Genomic DNA, 24,113 nt, shown 5'->3' with positions numbered 1-24,113 from the left:
GAAAGTATTTGATGAAATTCAACTACCATTTATGATTAAGAAAAAACTCTCAACAAAGTAGATATAGAGGAAACATACTTTAATGATAATAAAGCCCATATATGACAAATCCACAGCTAACATCATACTCAATGGTGAAGCTGAAAGCTGAACAAGACAATGTTGTCCTCTCTCATCACTTTTATTCAGTATGGTAGTGGAAGTCCTAACCAGAACATTTAGGCAAGAAAAAGAAGTAAAAGGCATCCAAATTGGAAAAGAAGTAAAACTGTCACTATTTTCAGGTGACATGATATTATATATGGAAAACCCTAAAGATTACACACACACAAACACACACACACACACACACACACACAAACATTAGAACAAATTATTTCATTAGAGTTGCAGGATATAAAATCAATATACAAAAATCTGCTGAGTTTCTATATATTACTAACAAACTATCAGAAAGAGAATTTAAGAAAAGAATCCCATTCATAATAGCATCAAAATAAAATACTTAGGAATAAATTTAACCAAGGAGGTGAAAGACCTGTATACTGAACCATAAGACACTGATGAAAAGAACTGAAGAAGATACAAATAAATTGAAAGATATCCCATACTCATGGATTGGAGAAATTAATATTGTTAAAATTTCCATTCTACCCAAAGCAATCTACAGATTCAGTGCATTCTCTATCAAAAAATAAAACTTCTAAAGGCACTTTTCACAGAAATAGAACAGTCTAAAATTTATATAAAACTGCAAAAGATCTCAAATACTCAAAGTAATCTTGAGAAAGAAGAACAAAACTGGAGGCATCACACTCCCTGATTTCAAACTATATTACAAAATTATAGGAATTAAAAGAGTATGGTATTGGCATACTTTAGTGATTTTTTTTTTTTTTTTGAAAACAAAGGCAACAAAAGCAAAAATTCAACTGGGACTATATCACACTAAAATGCTTCTACATGGCAAAGGAAATCATTAAAAAAAGGAAAAGATAATCTTCTTAATAGGAAAAAATATTGAAAAATCACATATTTGATAAGTTAATATATAAAATATATAAAGAACTCATATAATTCAAAAGCAAAACAGAAAGAAACAAACAAACAAACAAACAAACAATCTGATCCATGAACAGAGGATCTGAATAGACATTCTTCCAAGAACACATTCGGAAAGCCAAAGGGTACATGAAAAGATACTCAACATCACTAATCATCAGGGAAATGCAAATCAAAACCTCACTCTTTAGAATGACTATTACCAAGAAGACAAGAAATAACAAGTACAGGTGAGGATATGGAGAAATGAAGACATTTGCTCACTGTTGGTGGGAATGTGAATTGATGCAGCCAGTATGGAAAGAAGTATGAAGTTTCCTCACAAATGTAAAATAGAACTACCATATGACCCTGCTATTCCATTTCTGGGTATTTATCTGAAACATAAAGACAACATTAACTTGAAAAGATACATGCACTACCATGTTCACTGCAGCATTATTTACAACAACCAAGATATGGAAATAACCTAGGTGTCCACTGATGGATTAATGGATAAAGAAAATGTGATAGATAGACATACACATAGATATATAGAGATAGATATAGATATAGATATAGATATAGATATAGATATAGATATAGATGAAACAATACTCAGCCATAAAAAAGAATGAAATCTTATCATTTGCAACAACATTGATAGACCTAGAGGGCATTATGCTAATTGAAATGTCAGACAAAGAAAGACAAATATGATAGATCTCTCTTATCTGTGAAATCTAAAAAACAAAATACTCATAAATATAGATTGGCTGTTGCCAAAGGCAAGGGGTGGGGGTGGGCAAAATTGGTGAAGAGAGTTAAAAGGTAAAAACTTCCAGTTATAAAATAAATAGCTCATGGGGATATAATGTACTGCATGGCAACTCTAGTTAATAATACTGTAAGGCACATTTGAAAGTTGCTAACAGAGTAAATCTTAAGTCACAATCATTAAAAAAAAATCTGTAACTATGTATGGTGGCAGATGTTAACTAGACTTATTATGGTGATCATTTTGCAATATGTACAAATATTGAATCATTATGTTGTACACCCAAAACTGATATAATGTTGTATGTCAAATTATACCTCAATTAAAAAAAAAAACATTTTAAGTAGTAATAATGAAAAGAAAAAACATTACTTTTAACTGTATAAAACTGCATCTTCTTTATTTTGCATACTTTGATTTCATAACAAAAACAAACACAACACAACATCCAAACCCTATGTCAAATCGGGAAGGGACAGGGCTTGAGGCCCGTGTATCCTGCCTTAGAAGACAGAAATAAAACCACTAAACATCAGCAAAGGGAACCAGATGGGCCAGAGCCACGCAAGGTTGCAGCTGGGGGAGCCATGGAGACACTATCCAGAGATGGGACAAAATCTGCAGCTAAAAACTCCTAATCTACTTCTTCCATATGAGAGACATCATCACCCTCAACGGGGGGAAATCTCATCAGGAACAGCAGCACTGGGTTTCTCTGCTGTCACTTCGTCTTCATCAATGCCCAGGACTAGCTTGATCATGAGGTAGATGCAATTTGAGTGGGTTTGTGGATCCTCAAGTGAGAAGCTAGAAGAGAGTAGGACAGTTTCAAATAGCAGCACCACTAGGTCCTTGATGGCCTTGGCATTCTTGTCCACCTCCACCTTCTGCCTCAGGGTGTCCATGATGGGGTAGTTGAGGCTGATCTCCAGGTGGCCATCATATAGCCCAAGGTCAAGCTATCCTGAAGTGCCTGGGCTTTCATGATGCATGTTGGCAGTCCAGCCATAGGTGCTAGTCACAATGCAGCAGGGTGAAGACATGAGCCTATTTGAGATTGTCACCTTCTCCACCTTCTTATCCAAGATTTCTTTCATAAGTTTGCAAAGGTTCTCAAACTTGACCTCACTCTCCTCCATTTTCTTCTTCTCTTCATCCTCATGTAGTTCCAGACCCTCCTTGGTAACAGAGATCAGGTTCTTCCCATCAAACTCCAGCTGCTGCACACAGTAGCTCATCAGTAGGCTCCATCATGTACACCACTTTGAAGCCCCACTTCTGTACTCACTCCACAAAAGCAGAGTTGGCAACTTGCTCTTTGCTCTCACCAGTGATATAATAGATGGACTTCCAGGTCTCCTTCATGCTAGAGATGTACTCTGAAAGAGAAGTCATCTTGTCTCCAGACTGGGAGGTGTGATAGTGCAGCAGCTCAGAAAGGCATCACCGATTAGTGGAGTCCTCATGGATTCCAAGCTTCAGATTTTTAGAGAATACCTCATAGAATTTCTTATAGTTCTTCTTATTTTCTGCCAGCTCAGAGAAGAGCTCAAGACACTTCTTAACAATGTTTTTATGAATAACCATCAAGATTTTGCTCTGCTGGAGCATTTCTTGGGAGATGTTCAGGGGAAGGTCTTCAGAGTCAACCACATCACAGATGAAATTGAGGTACTCGGGTATTAACTCATCACAGCTGTCCATGATGAACACGTGACAGACATAGAGTTTGATGTTGTTCTTTTTCTTCTTGTTCTCAAAGAGGTCAAAAGGAGCCTGATGGGGGATGAATAGCAGTGCTCTGAACTCCAACTGACCTCCCACAGAGAAGGCTTGACTGCCAAGTGATCTTCTCAGTCACTGGTAAGCCTCTTATAGAACTCCCTGTATTCTTCCTGGGTCAGATGCTATCAGGGTTTCTGGTCCAAATGGGTTTGGTCTTGTTCAGTTCTTCCTGATCAATGTATTTCTCCTTAAACTTCTTTGTTTTCTTTTTCTTATCCTTGCCACTATCCTCCTCCTCATCTGAGCCAACCTCTTCAGTCTTGGGCTTCTCCAAATAATCTTTACCTTCTTCTTTCCCACCTTTCTCTTCCTCTGCCTCATTGTCACTGATTTCCTTCTCATGTTCCTTCTCCAGATAGAGTGTGATAGGATAGCCTATGAACTGTGAGTGTTTCTTCACCATTTCTTTGACCCACCTCTCTTCTAAGTACTCTTTCTGGTCTTCCTTAAGGTGGAGAATCACTTTGGTACCCCGGCGAACAGGCTCACCGTGGTCAGCACATACAGTGAAGGAACTCCCAGAAGACTCCCAGGCATACTGTTCATCATCATTGTGTTTCGTGATCACAACCACTTTCTCTGCCACTAGGTAGGCAGAATAGAAGCCAACACCAAACTGCCCAATCATGGAGATGTCTGCACCAGCCTGGAGAGCTTCCATAAATGCTTTAGTACCAGACTTGGCAATTCTTGCCAAGTTATTTATGAGATCAGCTTTGGTCATGCCAATGTCCATGTCTATTATAGTCAGGGTGCACTCCTGGGGGTTGGAGATGATGTCAATTTTTAGCTGTTTACCACTGTCCAGTTTGGAAGGGTCTGTCAGGCTTTCATAACAAATCTTGTCCAAGGCATCAGAAGCACTGCTTATCAACTCCCATAGAAAAATTTCCTTGCTGGAATAGAAGGTATTGGTAATAAGAGACATGAAGAGGACGAGGTCAAGATGGTGGAATAGTAGGAAGCACGTAGCTCACTTTCTCCCACAGATACACCAAGAATCACATCTACAGGCCCACTCAGCCAACCAGAGCACCTGCAGAACTCTGACAGAACATTGTCCTCTTCAAAAGACAAAGACACCAAAAATCTGGTAGGAAAAAGGGGGAAAAAAAAGGAAGATGAAAAGGCAAAACAGTGCAGGATCGGTCCCGCGGGGAGGGAGCGGCAAAGGAGGACTAGCGCCCGTTCGTTGGGTCTCCCCCTCTCCAACAGAGAGGCCAGCAGAATGGAGGGGGAGCCTCTGAGGTTCGGATCTGTATGGAGCAGCCCTTGACTGACAGAACTGGGTTGAATGGGCATAGAGGGTCCCTGCGACATCCAGCCCAAGATCCGAGCCAGGAGCTGGGGGCTGGGACAGGCTGCCCGAGCCAGGCGGAGGACGGGTATGGCTGCACTGAGGCAGCCCCAGGGGACAGCAGGGGGCTACACAACGTGGATGAGTGGGTGCACAGGGCAGAACTACCTGGGCCCTCCATGAAACAGCAGGGCTGATGTGCCCTGGGGGGAAGGGTGCATATCCCCATCTCAGGATATATAAACCCAGGGAAGGTTTTCGGTGAAGAGAGGCAGGGCTCAAGCGCAGCTGCCATATCCTCCGGCGCTTGGCACCCAGGTGGGGGCGGGAGTGAAACCTGAGTCTGCGCCTGGCGGCCTGGCCTCGGAGGCCAGTGACTTGTTTGCAGCCCAATCAGATAGGATCCTTCAGCCCTGGTGCCTGCAAAGTTCCCGCCGTCAGAACAAACAAGGAGCTGAGTTTGGACACGGAGCAGGGGCGGGGCTGTTCCGCAGTCTTCCCGGGGCCCGCCTGCGGAGCGGCACTGAGCCGCGGAGCAACCCGCGCCAGGAGACGGTGGGTGGCTCCCCGCTTTTCTGGCAGGAATGCTGTGCTGGAAGGGGGCGCGATCTTCTTGCCAACAGGCACTGGGAGCAGCACAGACAAGGACACCAATGGAGGACCTCGGGAAACAACAAGCCGAGCTCGCGAAACAGGGCAAAGACAGACTTCTCATTAAGAGCACACAGTCTCCAGGACAACACCCCCACCCCACCCCCCCTTTTTTTTGATCTGTTTTTGCCTGTTGTATTTTCTGTTACCTTTTTGATTTTTGCTTTTTAAACAGTTGTATATTCTCCCAGTTATAGTCCCTTTTGAATTTTTCTTTTAAAATGGTATGGTTGTTATTTTGAAAGATCCACGTCATGTCATTTTTCTCTCTCTTGGTTTGGATCGCCTGTTGTTGATTGTACACAGGTTTCAAATGTGTTTTTTCCTCTTTTGTCCTATTTTGGAGCTTTTTGGGAGACGTCTCAACCCGATTGCTGTTCTGCTTCAACTTACTCTTCAGTTGTTCATTGTACGCTGTTTTCAGGCCTTTTTTTTTCCCTCCCCTTCTTCGGAATTCTCTCTTTATCATATCTTCTTTTTTTTTTTTTTTTTTTTGGTCCTATTTTTTATTACATTTTTGATTTCTAATTTCTGGACGGTTGTGTATGCTTCTAGTTTTGGTTCCTTTTGGGTTTTTCTCTTAAAGTAGTTATATTCTTTTTTAAAGAGAATCCACTTGATTGCATTTTCACTTCTTTTGGGTTTGATCTCGTGTTGTTGATTGTAAATGGGCACCAGGTGTCATTTTTTGATCTTTTTTTCTGTTTTGTTTTTTTTTTTTTTTTGAGGGATTTAAAAAAGATCTCAACTCAAATGCTACTCTAATTCAAATTGATCTTCTATAATTGAGTATACACTATTTTCAGGCCTTTTTTTTCCACCCTTCTCTTAAAATTATCTCTTTATCTTTTTTTAATCTGTTCTATTTTCTATTACCATTTTAATTTCTACTTTCTAAACAATTGTATGTGCTTCTAGTTTTAATTTCTTTCTAAATTTTTCTGTTAAAATAGTTATATTATTATCATTTTTTTAAAAACAAAATCCACCTGATTTCATTTTCATTTATTTTGGTTTTGACCTCCTCTTATAGATTATAAATAGGATTCAAATATCATTTTTGGATCTTTTTTCCTTTTTTTCTTTTTAAGGGTTTTTAGGGGAAAAAAATTCTCAACTCGAAAGCCAGTCCAATTCAAATTGTGCTTCTGTAATTGATTACATACTGTTTTCAAACATTTTATTCTCCCTCCTTTTAAAATTCTTTCTCTCTCTCTCTCCTTTTTTTTATTTTTTACGTTTAATTCCTATATAGACATTAGATAGATAAATAAATAAACTCCCTCAAGGACTATAATAGATAACTGATACTCCATAAGCCACAGTACCAGAGTCATATGAGCAAGATGAAGAAGCAGAGAAACCACCCCAAATTAAAAGAACAAGAGAAATCCCCTGAAAGAATGATCAATGAAATAGACATCAATAGCCTACTAGATCAAGATTTCAGAAAAGGAGTGATCAAAGTACTAAAGGAACTAAAAGAGGTAGTGTCTGGAGATATAAAATATGTCAAAAGTGAAATTGAAGCTATAAAGATGAACCAAGCAGAATTGCTAAACTCATTGGCTGAGATGAGAACAGATCAAAAGGCTGTGCAAACCAGACTAGATAATGCAGAGGAACAACTTAGTGACCTAGAAGACAGGACAACAGAAAGCACACAATCAGAACAACTGTAAGACAAACAAATAAAAACAAATGAAAGCAGCATAAGGGACCTATGGGATAACATAAAGCATGCCAATCTTCGCATAATAGGGGTCCCAGAAGGGGAAGAAGATCAAAGGGGATTGAAAAGGTTTTTGAAGAAATCATGACTGAAAACTTCCCAAACTTAAAGAAGGAAACAGATATCCAAGTACAGAAAGCTCAAAGGGTCCCAAACAGCAAGGACCCAAACAGACAAACACCAAGACATATCAGAATCAAGATGGCCAGAGTCACAGATAAAGAAATGATCCTAAGGGCAGCAAGAGGAAAGGAAAGAGTGAGTTACAAGGGAATCCCCATTAGACTCTTAGCTGATTTCTCTACACAAACACTACAGGCCAGAAGGGAGTGGGAAGATATATTCAAAGTCCTGAATGAAAAAATGATGCAGCCTTGGATACTATATCCAGAAAGGCTATCCTTTAGGATACAAGGGGAGAGAAAGAATTTCACAGAGAAGCAAAAACTGAAAGAGTTTAGCAACACTAAACTCATGCTAAAAGAAATATTGAAAGGTCTACTCTAAATAGAAAAGAAGCAGGATGCTACAGAAATGAGAAACTCAAAACTTGAAAGGTAATAACTCATGAATTACAAATAAAATAAGCACAAAATTGTAAAAGAAAACATTTAAATCATTAAGAGTGGGAAAGGGAAGCAAGAAAATATACAGTATTTTCTTTTCTTTCTTTCTTTTTTAAAATTTTTTGGTTTTGGTAGGATGCGTTTGAGATATAGTAATGGGCTAATAGACTTACAGAAAAGGATAACCACAAGCCAAAAACTTACAAGGGAGTCACAAAAACAAAATAAACTCCATGATAATACAAAGGAAGATTACCAAACCACAAAAGGAAAAAGAAAGGAACAAACAGGTTGCACAGGTAAGTTCAAAATGGCAATAAATCAATTGCACAGGTAAGTTCAAAATGGCAATAAACAATTTTTGTTGTTTATTGCACAGGTAAGTTCAATTGCACAGGTAAGTTCAAAATGGCAATAAACACACATCTATCATTAATTACTGTAAATGTTAATGGACTAAATGCTCCAGTCAAAAGACATAGAGTGGCAGACTGGATAATAAAGCAAGAACCTTCAATATGCTGCATACAAGAGACTCACCTGAGGGAGAAGGACACATATAAATTGAGAGTGAAAGGATGGAAAAGGATATTCCATGCAAATGGAAAAGCCAAAAAAGCAGGTGTTGCAGTACTGATTTCAGACAAAATAGAGTTTAAAACAAAGGCCATAAAGAAGGACATTTTATAATGATTAAAGGAGTGATAGAAGATGAGGATATTACACTCATTAATATATATGCACCCAATATAGGAGCACCTAAGTACATAAAACAATTACTGACAGAGATAAAGGGGGATATTGATGGGAGTACAATCATAGTTGGAGATTTTAACACCACTATAACATCACTAGACAGCTCTTCCAGAATAAGGCAATATATAAAGGCAAAATAAATAAGGCAACAGAGAAATTAAACAATACAATAGAAAAATTAGATTTGGTGGGTATTTTCAGAGCATTACACCCCCAAAAAATAGGATACACATTCTTTTCAAGTGCACATGGAATATTTTCCAGGATTGATCATGTACTTGGGCACAAAAGAAACCTCAACAATTTTAAGAAGATAGAAATTATTTCAAGCATCTTTACTAACCACAATGCCATGAAACTAGAAATCAACAACAGAGAAACAAAGGAGAAAAAAAGGAAAGTATGGAGATTAAACAATATGTTATTGAAAAAACAATGGGTCAATGAGGAAATCAAAGCTGAAATTAAAAAATACCTTGAGACAAATGACAATGAAAGCACAACCACTCAAAATCTATGGGACACAGCAAAGGCAGTGCTAAGAGGGAAGTTTATAGTGATACAGGCCTTCCTCAAAAAAGAAGAACAATCTCAAATAAACAATTTAACACACCAGCTGAATGAATTAGAATAGAAGAACAAAAAGCCCCAAAAGGCAGCAGAAGGAAGGAAATTATAAAGATCAGGGAGGAAATAAATACAATAGAGATTAACAAGACCACAGAAAAAATCAACCAAACCAAAGGCAGGTTTTCTGAAAAACTAAATAAAATCGACAAACCTCTGGCCAAACTCACAAAGAAGAAAAAAGAGAGAGCAGAAATTAGCAAAATAAGAAAGGAAAATGGAGACATTACAACAAATAAAGTAGAAATACAGAATATCATATGAGAATATTATGAAAAACTATATGGAACCAGACTGGATAACCTAGAGAAGATGAACAAGTTTCTGGAAACATACTGTCCACCAAGACTGAATCAAGAAGAAACTGACCACTTGAACAATCTGATCACTAGAAAGGAAATAGAAATAGCAATAAAAAAAAAAACCTCCCTACAAATAAAAGTCCAGGACTGGACGACTTCACTGGGGAATTCTACCAAATATACAAATAAGAACTCATACCAGTCCTTCTCAAACTCTTCCAGATGATTGAAAAGGAGGGAATACTCCCAAACTCATTCTATGAAGCCACCATCACCCTGATACCAAAACCAGGCAAAGACACTACAAAAAAAGAGAATTATAGGCCAATATCACTGATGAACATAGACGCCAAAATTCTCACCAAAATATTAGCAAATAGAATCCAACAACACATAAAAAAGATTACACATCATGACCAAGTGGGGTTCATCCCAGAGACACAAGGGTGGTTCAACATATGCAAATCAATCAATGTAATACATCACATCAGCAAGAGAAAGGACAAAAACTATATGATCATCTCAATAGATGCAGAAAAGGGAACTGATAAAACTCAACATCCATTTATGATAAAAACTCTCGCCTAAGTGGGTATAGAGGGGACATATCTGAACATAATAAAAGCTATATATGACAAACCTACAGCCACCATAGTACTCAACGGTGAAAAACTCAAAAGCTTCCCACTAAAATCTGGGACAAGGCAAGGATGCCCACTATCACCACTCCTATTCAACATAGTCTTGGAAGTCCTAGCCACAGCAATCAGGCAAGAGAGAGAATTAAAAGGGATCCAAATTGGAAAAGAAGAGGTAAAAGTGTCACTATATGCCGACGACATGTTACTATATATAGAAAACCCTAAAAGGTCCACATAAAAACTACTAGAGCTGATTGAAGAATTCAGCAAGGTAGCAAGTGACAAGATTAACATTCAGAAATCAGTTACATTTCTTTACACTAACAATGAATCAACAGAAAAAGAAAGTAAAGAAACAATCCCCTTTAAAATAGCACCCAAAGTTATAAAATATCTGGGAATAAACCTAACTAAGGAGGTGAAAGTATTATACACAGAAAACTATAAACCATTGATGAAGGAAATTAGAGAAGAATTTAAAAAATGGAAAGATATCCCATGCTCTTGGATTGGAAGAATCAATATTGTCAAAATGGTCACACTGCCCAAGGAAATCTACAGATTTAATGCAATCCCTATCAAATTACCCAGGGCATATTTCACAGAACTAGAACAAATCATAATAAAATTTATATGGAACCATCAAAGACCAAGAATTGTCAAAACATTACTGAAGAGAAAGAAAGAGGCTGCAGGAATAACTCTCCCAGATTTCAGACAATACTATAGAGCTACAGTCATCAAGACAGCACAGTATTGGTACAAAAACAGACATATAGACCAATGGAACAGAATAGAGAGCCCAGAAATGAACCCACAAACTTTTGGTCAATTAATCTTTGACAAAGGAGGCAAGAATATACAATGAAATAAAGAGAGTCTCTTCAGCAAGTGGTGTTGGGAAAACTGGACAGCAGCATGTAAAACAATGAAGCTAGAACACTCCCTTACACCATATACAAAAATCAACTCAAAATGGATCAAAGACTTAAACATAAGACAAGATACAATAAACCTCCTAGAGGAAAACATAGGCAAAACATTATCTGACATACATTTCAAAACTTTTCTGCTAGAAGAAATAAAAGCAAGAATAAACAAATGGGACCTAATGAAACCTACAAGCTTCTGCACAGCAAAGGAAACCATAAGTAAAACACAAAGACAACCTACAGAATGGGAGAAAATTTTTGCAAATGAAACCAACAAATGCTTGATCTCCAGAATATATAAGCAGCTCATATGACTCAATAAGAAAAAAATAAACAACCCAATCCAAAAATGGGCAGAAGACCTAAAAGAGCAGTTCTCCAAGGAAGACATACAAATGATCAAGAGGCACATGAAAAAATGCTCAATATCACTAATTATCAGAGAAATGCAAATCAAAACTACCATGAGGTATCACCTCACCCCAGTCAGAATGGCCGTCATTCAAAAGTCCACAAATGACAAATGCTGGAGAGGCTGTGGAGAAAGGGGAACCCTCCTACACTGCTGGTGGGAATGCAGTTTGGTGCAGCCACTATGGAAAGCAGTGTGGAGATTCCTCCAAAGACTAGGAATAGACTTACTGTATGACCCAGGAATCCCACTCCTGGGCTATATTCAGAAGGAACCCTACTTCAGGATGCCACCTGCACCCCAATTTTCATAACACCCCAATGTTTTACAATAGCCAAAACATGGAAACAGCCTAAATGTCCATCAACGGATGACTGGATAAAGAAGATGTGGTATATTTATACAATGGAATACTACTCAGCCATAAAAACCGACAACATAACGCCATTTGCAGCAACATGGATGCTCCTGGAGAATGTCATTCCAAGTGAAGTAAGCCAGAAAGAGAAAGAAAAATACCATATGAGATTGCTCATATGTGGAATCTAAAAAACAAAAACAGAAACAAAAACAAACAAACAAACAAAAACAAAGCATAAATAAAGGACAGAAATAGACTCACAGACAGAGCATACAGACTTGTGGTTACCAGGGGCTGGAGGGTGGGAAGGGATAGACTGGGATTTCAAAATTGTAGAATAGACTACACTGTATAGCACAGGGAAATATACACAAAATGTTATGATAACTCACAGAGAAAAAATGTGACAATGAGTGTGTATATGTCCATGTATGACTGAAAAATTGTGCTGAACACTGGAATTTGACACAACATTGTAAAATGATTATAAATCAATAAAAAATATTTAAAAAAGCATAAATACAGGACAGAAATAGACCCATAGACATAGAATACAGTTGTGGTTGCCAGGGGGGTGGAGGGTGGGAAGGGATAGACTGTGATTTCAAAACTGTAGAATAGATAATCAAGATTATACTGTATTGAACAGGGAAATATACACAAAATGTTATGGTAGCTCACAGAGAAAAAAATGTAACAATGAGTGTGTATATGTCCATGTATGACTGAAAAATTGTGCTGAACATTGGAATTTGACACAACATTGTAAAATGATTATAAATCAATAAAAAATGTTTAAAAACAAACAAACAAACAAACAAAACTACAATGAGATATCACCTCACACCAGTCAGAATGGCCGTCATTCAAAAGTCCACAAATGACAAATGCTGGAGAGGCTGTGGAGAAAAGGGAACCCTCCTACACTGCTGGTGGGAATGCAGTTTGGTGCAGCCACTGTGGAAAACAGTACAGAGATTCCTCAAAAGACTAGGAATAGACTTACCATATGACCCAGCAATCCCACCCCTGGGCATATATCCAGAAGGAACCCTACTTCAGGATGACACCTGCACCCCAATGTTCATAGAAGCATTATTTGCAATAGCCAAGACATGGAAACAGCCTAAATGTCCATCAATGGATGACTGGAAAGAAGATGTGGTATATTTATACAATGGAATACTATTCAGGCATAAAAACCAACAACATAACACCATTTGCAGCATTATGGATCTTCCTGGAGAATGTCATTCTATGTGAAATAAGACAGAAAGAGAAAGAAAAATACCATATGAGATCGCTCATATGTGGAATCTAAAAAACAAAAACAAAAAAACAAAGTGTAAATACAGGACAGAAATAGACTCATAGACATAGAATACAAACTTGTGGTTGCCAAGCGGGCAGAGGATGGGAAGGGATAGACGGGATTTCAAAATTGTAGAATAGATAAACAAGATTATACTGTATAGCACAGGGAAATATACACAAGATCTTATAGTAGCTCACAGAGAAAAAAATGTGACAATGAATATGTATATGTTCATGTATAACTGAAAAATGTGCTCTACACTGGAATTTGACACAACATTGTAAAATGATTATAAATCAATAAAAAATGTTAATAAATAAATAAATAAATAAATAAATAAATAAATAAATAAACAAACAAACAGACAAGAAAAGGGCAATTTCTGCCTGGAAAGTGAAAGTCTCCACCTCCTCGTCTCCACGGTGCACTTCTTCAATCATCTTAAAGGATAAGAACCTCAATTACTAGAGAGTTGAGAGGGCAAGGACTGCATCTGGCTCACCAGCCACAACCAGGATCTTGCCTCCCACAAGAGAGAGTAAAAGGGCACACCAAGGGAATGGACACACAGTCCAGTCCCACCTAATCAGATGGTTCCTCCTAGGACTTGAAATATTTAGAATCCACATTAATTTAGGTTGTCCATTGCAGTGGCAGCAGCTCATCAGATGTTGATGGCCACATGGCAAGGACTATGATTTCCACCTGTTGGATATCTCAAATGCCCACAGTCCTTATCGTTACCAAAACTGATTCTTCAACCCTCATCATACCTCCCACACATTCCTTTTTGCATAAATTAGACACTGTTGTTTAAAAAGCAGGAGTCCTACCAGGTCATAAAGATGAGCTAGCAGTGAATCTGAGAGTCTTCCCTGGGTATCCTGAACCCAGGATGTGCTCCAAGTGCTCCTTCATTTCCTTTCTTCCCTTGTTATGGTCCAGTCACCCAGAAACTAACTTCTACTTACATTTGCAGCTTGAAGCATATCAAAGGCAAACAGTGCCACAGAATTTTCTCAATTTCTGGGAAGCAGAGCTGTCAACCTCTAATCTTAGCGTACCTGATGTCTCCCTAGGGGTTTGGTGTTCATGGATGGATGTGTTGATTCAGAACCACAGGGAAACCCACCTTGACCTCCAAAAGCTTCTCATCTAGACCCCACCTTCCAGCACTGGCCCATAAATATCTCCTCTAGGTAAAGAAACTCTATGCTGTGGGCTGGAGGGAGTTTTATGTTCACTCCAACGCTGAAAAGATCAGCCACAACCAAAGTACTAGCCTCAAAGTACCCCTTCAAAGGACTTGAGCAATAATAGAAGCAGAGCATTCCCACTGCTCCACTTAACTCATTTCACTGGTATGACATAACTCAGCAACACAAGCAGCTTTGCTTTTGATATTCTAACACTTCGAAGACAAGTGCTGATTACCAACAGTGCAACAATGAAATAGCTCTTGGGGAACACTTTTTAATATATTTACCTAATTAGCCCATTATAAAGTGTAATGTGACGTCTTGCCTTAGCCTGTCATTAGTTTTATGAGAATCTTTAGGAAATGACAGAATCACAAGGGGAAAGGAAGAGGCATATTGTGCCCAACTCCATCTGCTTTCCAAACAGGCCATACCATATTTGAATTTAACAAGATGCACAAGAGATGTCCCAGAGCTCAGCACAAGGGCTTGACTGCTTTACAGAACTGTGGGAGAAGCTCCCTCAAGCAATTTACATGTTCACGAAGATGATGTATAAACATGAATCACTTCATGCTCTTTTCCAAAATAGCTTTGGAGAAATGAGTATTGATGTAGCAGTAAGGAAAAACAGCTTTCAATCTCAGATGTGTCTTTGACTGGCAAAATGACCCATTTCACTTAATCATATAACCACTTGAGCCTAAGATGAAGCTTCAGTTGTACAATGGGAATAACAATACTCATCAAGTCTACTCATGGGCCTACAGCATCGTGAAAAGTGCAGGAGATAATGGATGTTAAAGTGTTTATTATTGTAATCATTATTATGTATTATATTGAGTGTTTATTACATGAAAGACATTCTGGGGATGATTTCTCACTTGTAAAATTAAGATGGTCAAAAACTTCCATTCACTCTCATTCAAATTTCAGAGACAACTTCCTAAAAGCAACATCATCAGAGAAGTCTTCCCTGATCCCCCCAAAATGGACATCTTTGCTACTTTCTCATAGCATTTGTGCTTTCTCTTCCTAGCCCTCAAAAAACAGTCATCACTTGTTTTAAAAATTTGACTCTTTTAATTCTTGTCTCCCACATAAGACTACAAATTCCTTGAGGGCAGAGACCATGCCTGTTTTGCTCACCCAATTCCTTCACACAAAGCCTGCCATGTAAATAGTACTTCATAAACACTGGAAAGTTGACTGCCTGCCTTTGGGGTGAGAGTACTTTCAGGGACCCTGTGCCACTGCAGATGGACCATCTATGTTTCAGGAGAGAACCGCAAAGCTAGAGAATACCTAAATTACTACTGCCTTTCATTCCAGGTGTCCCATACAGCAGAGACAGGGCCATGAAATTTCACTCAGCTGAAGACTACACCTGTGGGAGAATCAAATTCATGCTTTCAGACTATGCTGATTTTCTTTACTACTATCACATCCCTATTACTTACACATCCCTGCTACTAACAGGTCCACTATTATACTCACAATATATAAGGTTAGCCATCTTAGAAATAACATTAGGTATGAACAGCCTAGCATTTCCATCTTTCAATCACTCCACATAGATTAATCGAGTGCCTAGTACAGAGCAGGCACTATGTCGGTCCTTGAATAATTTTTATAGAAAGCAAGATTATACTGTATAGCACAGGGAATATATACAAGATCTTATGGTAGCTCACAGAGAAAAAAAAATGTGACAATGAATATTTATATGTTCATGTATAATTGAAAAATTGGGCTCTCCACTGGAATTTGACACAACATTGGAAAATTATTATAAACCAATTTAAAAAGTTTAAAAAAAATAAAAACTAAACCTTATTCTTAGAGTTTTCTTTTTTAATTGAAGTACAGTCAGGTACAATGTGTCAATTTCTGGTGTACAGCATTATGTCCTAGTCGTGTGTGTGTGTATGTGTGTATATATATATGTATATACACACACATATATCTGTTTTCATTAAAGGTTATTACAAGCTATAACTATATTCTTAGAAGTCTGGACAATAATCTAAGCACCAACATTACAGACCTCATACCATTTGCTCCCCACCTCATTCTCACTCTCAAGTACCTGATAAGAGCATGAAGTTTAACAACACTCCATAGTAGGCTTACAGTCATGACAGAAACTTGTCTCTGGCACAGGAGCTGGCTGGCTTGGATTTGGTCCTTTCCCCAAAACCAGCTTTCTGAGTGAGTTAGCTGCTCAAGTCAGTCCCCCTCCCTGGGCTCCAATTCCTCAGCCAACAATGCAGAACTGGGACTAGATTTCTCTAAGCCTCTTCCAGCATTTACAACCCTCCCTCTGACGCCCACACTCAGCATTGCCAGTTTGCTGAAAGGCACAGGAAAGCCTGATTTACCACAAACAAGCAAGATGACATACAGCATCAGCATTCCCCACCAGGCTATTCATACTGGTTACCCAAAGGGAGGAGAATAATTAAAATTATTATTATTATTATTATTATTGTTGTTGTTGTTGTTATTATTATTATTATTATTAATCATTGTAATAGAAAGATAAAAGATTATGCCAAACTGAAAAATACATATGGTATAATGTTACATAAAAGCATAGAATATAAAATTATATCAATTCCACCATAAGCAAAACAAAAAGACAAACTACAGAATGGGAGAAAATATTTGCAAAAGATGAAAATGATAAGGGTTTTATTGCCAGAATATATAAACAGCTTGTACAACTTAATAAGAAAAAAACAAACAACCCCATCCAAAAATGGGCAGAAGACCTAAACAAGCATTTCTCCAGTGAAGACATACAAATGATCAATAGGCACATGAAAAAATGCTCAATATCCCTAATTATTAGAGAAATACAAATCAAAACTACAATGAGGTATCATCTCACACCAGTCAGAATGGTCATCATTCAAAAGCCCACAACAATAAATGCTTGAGAGGCTGTGGAGAAAAGGAAACCCTCCTACACTGCTGGCGGGAATGTAGTTGGGTGCAACCATTATGGAAAACAGTAAGGAGATTCCTCAAAAGACTTAAAACAGACTTACCATATGATCTAGAAATCCCACTCCTGGGCATATATCCAGAGGAAATCTTAATTCAAAAGATATATCACCCCAATGTTCATAGCAGCACTATTTATAATAGGCAAGACATGGAAACAACCTAAATGTCCATTGACAGATGACTGGATAAAGAATATGTGGTATATTTATTCAATGGAATACTACTCAGCCATAAAAAAGAATAAAATAATGCCATTTACAGCAACATAGATGTCTCTGGAGACTGTCATTCTTTTTTTTAACATTTTTATTGATTTATAATCATTTTACAATGTTGTGTCAAATTCCAGTGTTCAGCACAATTTTTCAGTCATACATGGACATATACACACTCATTGTCACATTTTTTTCTCTATGAGCTACCATAAAATTTCGTGTATATTTCCCTGTGCTATACAGTATAATCTTGTTTATCCATTCTACAATTCTGAAATCCCAGTCTATCCATTCCCACCCTCCGCCCCCCTGGCAACCACAAGTCTGTATTCTCTGTCTATGTGTCTATTTCTGTCCTGTATTTACACTTTGTTTTTGTTTGTTTGTTTGTTTGTTTTTGTTTTTGTTTTTTGGATTCCACATATGAGCGATCTCATATGGTATTTTTCCTTCTCTTCCTGGCTTACTTCACTTAGAATGACATTCTCCAGGAGCATCCATGTTGCTGCAAATGGCGTTATGTTGTCGGTTTTTATGGCTGAGTAGTATTCCATTGTATAAATATACCACATCTTCTTTATCCAGTCATCCGTTGATGGACATTTAGGCTGTTTCCATGTTTTGGCTCTTGTAAATAGTGCTGCTGTGAACATTGGGGTGCAGGTGTCATCCTGAAGTAGGGTTCCTTCTGGATACAAGCCCAAGAGTGGGATTCCTGGGTCATACGGTGAGTCTATTCCTAGTCTTTTGAGGAATCTCCATACTGTTTTCCACAGTGGCTTCACCAAACTGCATTCCCACCAGCAGTGTAGGAGGGTTCCCCTTTCTCCACAGCCTCTCCAGCATTTGTCATTTGTGGATTTTTGAATGATGGCCATTCTGACTGGGGTGAGGTGATACCTCATTGTAGTTTTGATTTGCATTTCTCTGATAATTAGTGACATTGAGCATTTTTTCATGTGCCTCTTGATCATTTGTATGTCTTCCTTGGAGAACTGCTTGTTTAGGTCTTCTGCCCATTTTTGGATTGGGTTGTTTATTTTTTTCTTATTGAGTCGTATGAGCTGCTTATATATTCTGGAGATCAAGCCTTTGTTGGTTTCATTTGCAAAAATTTTCTCCCATTCCATAGGTTGCCTTCTTGTTTTACTTATGGTTTCCTTTGCTGTGCAGAAGATTGTAAGTTTCATTAGGTCCCATTTGTTTATTCTTGCTTTTATTTCTACTAGGAGAAAATTTTTGAAATGTATGTCAGATAATGTTTTGCCTATGTTTTCCTCTAGGAGGTTTATTGTATCTTGTCTTATGTTTAAGTCTTTGATCCATTTTGAGTTGATTTTTGTATATGGTGTAAGGGAGTGTTCTAGCTTCATTGTTTTACATGCTGCTGTCCAGTTTTCCCAACACTATTTGCTGAAGAGACTCTCTTTATTCCATTGTATGTTCTTGCCTCCTTTGTCAAAGATTAGTTGACCAAAAGTTTGTGGGTTCATTTCTGGGCTCTCTATTCTGTTCCATTGGTCTATATGTCTGTTTTTGTACCAATACCATGCTGTCTGGATGACTGTAGCTCTATAGTATTGTCTGAAATCTGGGAGAGTTATTCCTGCAACCTCTTTCTTTCTCTTCAGTAATGCTTCTAGGTCTTTGATGGTTCCGTATAAATTTTATTATGATTTGTTCTAGTTCTGTGAAATATGCCCTGGGTAATTTGATAGGGATTGCATTAAATCTGTAGATTTCCTTGGGCAGTGTGACCATTTTAACAATATTGATGCTTCCAGAAAGAGAAAGAAAAACACTATATGATATCATTCATATGTGGGATCAAAAAAAATAAAATAAAAAAGAAGAAGAAGAAAACAAATGAATTTAAAAATGAAACAGGAACAGACTCACAGACATAGAATACAAACTTGTGGTTGCCAGGGAGGAGAAGGGTGGGAAGGGACAGACTGGGAGTTCAAGATTTGTAGATACTGACAGGTATATATAGAATAGATAAACAAGTTTATACTGTACAGCACAGGGAAATATATACAAGATCTTGTAGCAGCTCACAGTGAAAAAGAATATGAAAATGAATATAGGTATGTTCATGTATGACTGAAAAATTGTGCTGTACACCAGAAATTGACACAACATTATAAATTGACTATACCGCAATAAAAAAATAAATAAATAAAAACCATCTTGAAATAAGAATTCAAAAAAAAAAAAGAAATGCAAAGGAAAAGAACAGGTTAACAGCACCTTTAAAAATGAGACAGTTCACTTCCTGAGAGGAAGAAGGAACCTTGAAATCTGAGCTTGTCCTGGCATAAGGGGGCAGGAAGTCCTTTTGTCTCAAGTGACCCTTGTGCTGTAGTGGTTGTCCCCTCACCACCATTGGGATCGATGGGCTGTCACAGTGCTTTGTGGGGGCACAGATCACCAGGGAAGACATGCAGTGCTACCAGCAATATCTCAGTCCTCTTCAGCTTCATAACACTTTGTTTGCTCTCATGTGGAGATACTAGCAAAGCTGGGATTGTGTTGCTGGCAACTGTGTTAATACAGGGAGGAGAGAGATGGAAGAATGGGGGAGGGACCAATAGGGCTCCACTGTTCTGAAATATGTTTGTGGATTTATCTGAAAGCCTGGGTCCTGAAAGAATCATGAGACAATTAGTGAGATGATTCACATCGTGGGTTGAAGTCTTAACCACCAGGACCTCAGAACGTGAGCTCATTTGGAAATAAGGTCATTGCAGATACCATTAGTGAAGATGAGGTAGTACTGGACTAGGTGGGCCTTCAGGCCAGTACAACTGGTGTCCTTACAAAGAGCTGGCTGTGTGAAGCCAAACATTGGGAGAATGCCACCCAAGGATGAGGGCAGAGATGGGAGTTATACAGCTAGCTGTGAGCTAAGGAGCACCAGTGACGCCTGCAAACCTCCGGAAGCAAGAAAGGGGCAAGGAAGGATTCTCCCACAGATTTCACAGGGAGAATGGCCCTGCTAACACCCTGATTTGGGACTAACAGCCTCCAGTGATGAGATAAATTTCTCAAGTTTGAAGCCATCCAGTCTGTGGTACTTTGTCATAGAGCCCTGGCAAACTCATATGATAAGGTTGTCCTTTCACCTCGGACAGACTCCTCAATCAACCAGCCAGGTCCCACACCTGCACTCACACCCTGCCCACAACTGCACCAGAAGGACTGGCCACAAAGGGTGTAAGTAACGGTGCAAGTGAGTGAGGTCAGGTCAAGCGGGCCCTCCTGCCTCCCGGGAGGTGGTCTCTCAGGGAGGACACCGTGGACAGCCTGGCAAGGGCCCCACCTCCAGTCCAGCTGGGTGGGCCTCGCAGCAGAAGGGCAGGCTCCAGACCGCTCTACCTGCTGTTGCCAGTGGGCTCTGAAAGGCTTTGAACCAGAATTGGACTAACTAGTGCCGCTGAGCCCCTCACCGTGCACCCAACTTGCAAAATAACAGATCAAAAGAGGCCACCTAATCACCAGAGAGACTGGGGGTCCTGAGACTGAAATGCCTGCAATGAATGTGTGGGGAAGGCTGGCCCAGAGGTCCCCAAGGGCTCATCCTTCTCTGAGATTCCCCAATTCTACCAAGTGACAGCATTCTGTGCCTTAATGTTCCTACAGAAGCACTGAAATACTATCCCTGGGAGGTCAGAATTCAATTCCATGTGGTCTATCAATCTATCACCTGTTATCACCAGCTGTCCTACAGCCCGGGCTGCTCCAAGAGATAACCTGGCAGTAGGATCCTCAATTCCAGCTCCGGTTTATACACTCCCACTCAGAGAAAAACACAAAACTGACATTCCTGCCCTCCACCAAATGTGGACACTGGTCCACACACTCACAGCAAGACACAGAGCCATGGACGTTTATACACAGGCTGACACTCACACTCTCCTACACACAGAGCCACACACCTACGCGCGCACACACACACACACACACACACACACACACACACACACACACACACACAGAGTAAATCAACACAGGCCTTTACAACAGAGCCGGGACCTCTTCTCATTCAAGATTCTTAGCCTCCAAACAAAACCAATTAATACCAATTAATAAATAGTTACAAATAAATCTGCTCAGTGTAGAGTTTTACTTGGTGCAGATTTTTTGAGAGCAGGGAAAACAGATCTTGCCCTCCCCACGGCCAGGCAGGAGCTTCCCAGCCTCTTGAATCCTGCAGAATTCAGTGCGCAGCTTACAAACTGGGAGCGGAAATTCAGGTCTAACCACTACAAATACCAGACACAGAGATGGAGAAGGGCAGTGAGATCAAGACAGAGACTAAATGTCAGGTTGGGTGGAGGGACAGAGGGAGGGGCTGGGAGGCAGGGACAGGCAGCAGGGGAGTCCTCACACACAGTCACCCACAGTGGGGAGCTGGCCCATGTGCACACTCTCATAGCCTCACATCCAGCCTGAGATACAGAGAAACAGAGACAGCAGGCAGAGAGACAGGGAAAGAAATGTTTGTTCCCTCCCTGGACCCCATATTGTTTCCTGTGGTCTTACTGCCCTCTGGTGGACTCTTCTGATAAAGTCACGAAAGCCTGTTGCCTTTTCCCTGAGATACACATGAAAACCACCAAAAACTTTTTTTCTTTAGGAAAAACACGTTTAATCAATGTTTATGTATGACTGAACTATTATGCTGTACACCAGAAACTGACACAACATTGTAAACGGACTATGCTTCAATTAAAAAATAAAAGTCAAAATGCAAAAAAAAAAAAAAATCATGTTTAAAGAAACTAAAACAGGTATAAAAACATGAATAGAGAGAGGTGAGAAATGTTGGGATGAACCCCCGGGTAGAATCAATATTTTATTTCTTGAGGGAAGAGAGGAAAGCAAATGTAAAGCAAATACTAACATCTGTAGAATCAGAAAGCTGGGTTCACAGGGATCTGTTCTATTTTTACCATGTTATATTTTATTATGCATTTTTGGCAACATTTTGTAATTAAAAATAAAATTAAAGCTAAAAATCACAATGTTACAGGGAGAGGAGAACCCTGTGATTAATCCCACTACAGAGAAAATATATTTTGAAAAATAAATGGCCTATAATTTTTTGCCTTGTCAGTGACAGACTAGTGTCCCCAATCCTTTATCTTTGTCTGTGTTCAGGGGAATACAGTGACTTTGCCATGTTTCTCACTAGAAGTGGAGTGTTCTTCCTTTCCCTTTGACTTTGGGCTGGACCATTGACTTGCCAAATGGTACATTAGCAGATGTGTCACAAGCAGGGACTTGAAACGTGTTGCACAGTTGGGCTCTTATCTGCTCTTACGCTTCTGATAGCACCATGAGAACATCCCCCAGCTAGCCTGTGGGTTCAAGGAACATGAGAGATACATGGAACAGGCCTGGTCCCAACCTGACCCCAACTTCATCAGCCAATTCCCAGCCAACCTGCCGACGAGTGAGAATAAATGACTGCTATTTGCAGTCACTGAGCTCTGGAGTGGTCATCGCACAGCATTACTGTGGCAACAGCTAAATGATACTTCTTCCTTTCCTCCTTCCCTGTTATCCCCACCTGTCCCACCCCTGTCTACCTCACTCCTCTCTCATTCTCACATCCAGGCCATCATTTGCTAAGTTGATCTCCTTAAAGATCAGCCCTCACCATGCCACTTTCCTTCAAAATCCCATCTTCTCCATACCCTGTCTTTCCATGGCTTAGATCCAGCCAATACATCCAACCTCCAGTGACCTCTCACAAACACGCCACTGCATCAAATCATTCCCTTTCTGTGATCCAAATATACCACTCACATTCCCATGTCACATATTTTCTCATTCCAGACCCCCTTCCTGGAAAGCCCTCTCCATTCTAGATGAATCCTAGCCATCCTCAAAACCACCCAAGCCCCACCCTTTTTAGGGAGCTTCCCTCTGAAGTACACAGCTCTGATTTTTCCTCCTCCAGCACCATTCCCTCTCCTTTGTCTTGTTCAGTATCTGATTTTTCTTGGACCCTCATCTCTCCTCCAGCCACCATCCTTGCAGTCTGGGTGGGGCTCAGTCCTCCTTCTCAGCTCCAAGTGGAGGTTGTAACTGAACGTTGGTCAGTCTGGGAGGGAATTCTACCTTCCTAGATCTCTGTCCCTTACAGCCAGCACAGGCCTGTCCCACATATCCTGGCTGCCCTGAGTATAGGTAACTCTACTCCCTCAGAACTCTCAGCCCTGAACATTTCAGGATCAAAATTACTAAGAGTCTGAACAGCCTGGAAAGGAAAACTGCTTCAGAGAGAACTGTTAGCCATGTCCCAAGGATCGTACACAACATCACCTTAGCCTGGGAGCTGTAGAGTTTGTCTCCTCCTTTACCTCTTTCTAAGTCCCCACCACACCAGTGCCTAGCAGAGAGTCTCACACAGAACATGTACTCAAAAAAATGATTTGCTGGATCATAGGGAAGTCTATATGATCCAGCAATCCTACTTT

At 39.5% G+C, this 24,113-nt stretch overlaps 1 pseudogene; it reads right to left on the bottom strand.

Annotated features, from left to right (window-relative positions):
• Positions 1–2,453: 2,453 nt before the first annotated feature.
• Positions 2,454–13,636, bottom strand: LOC105091183 (heat shock protein HSP 90-beta-like; annotated as a pseudogene).
• Positions 13,637–24,113: the final 10,477 nt, after the last annotated feature.

Source organism: Camelus dromedarius, chromosome 9 (genome assembly GCF_036321535.1).
Source record: "Camelus dromedarius isolate mCamDro1 chromosome 9, mCamDro1.pat, whole genome shotgun sequence".
NCBI classification, from domain to species: Eukaryota; Metazoa; Chordata; class Mammalia; order Artiodactyla; family Camelidae; genus Camelus; species Camelus dromedarius.
This window is presented reverse-complemented; position numbering and strand designations above follow the sequence as displayed.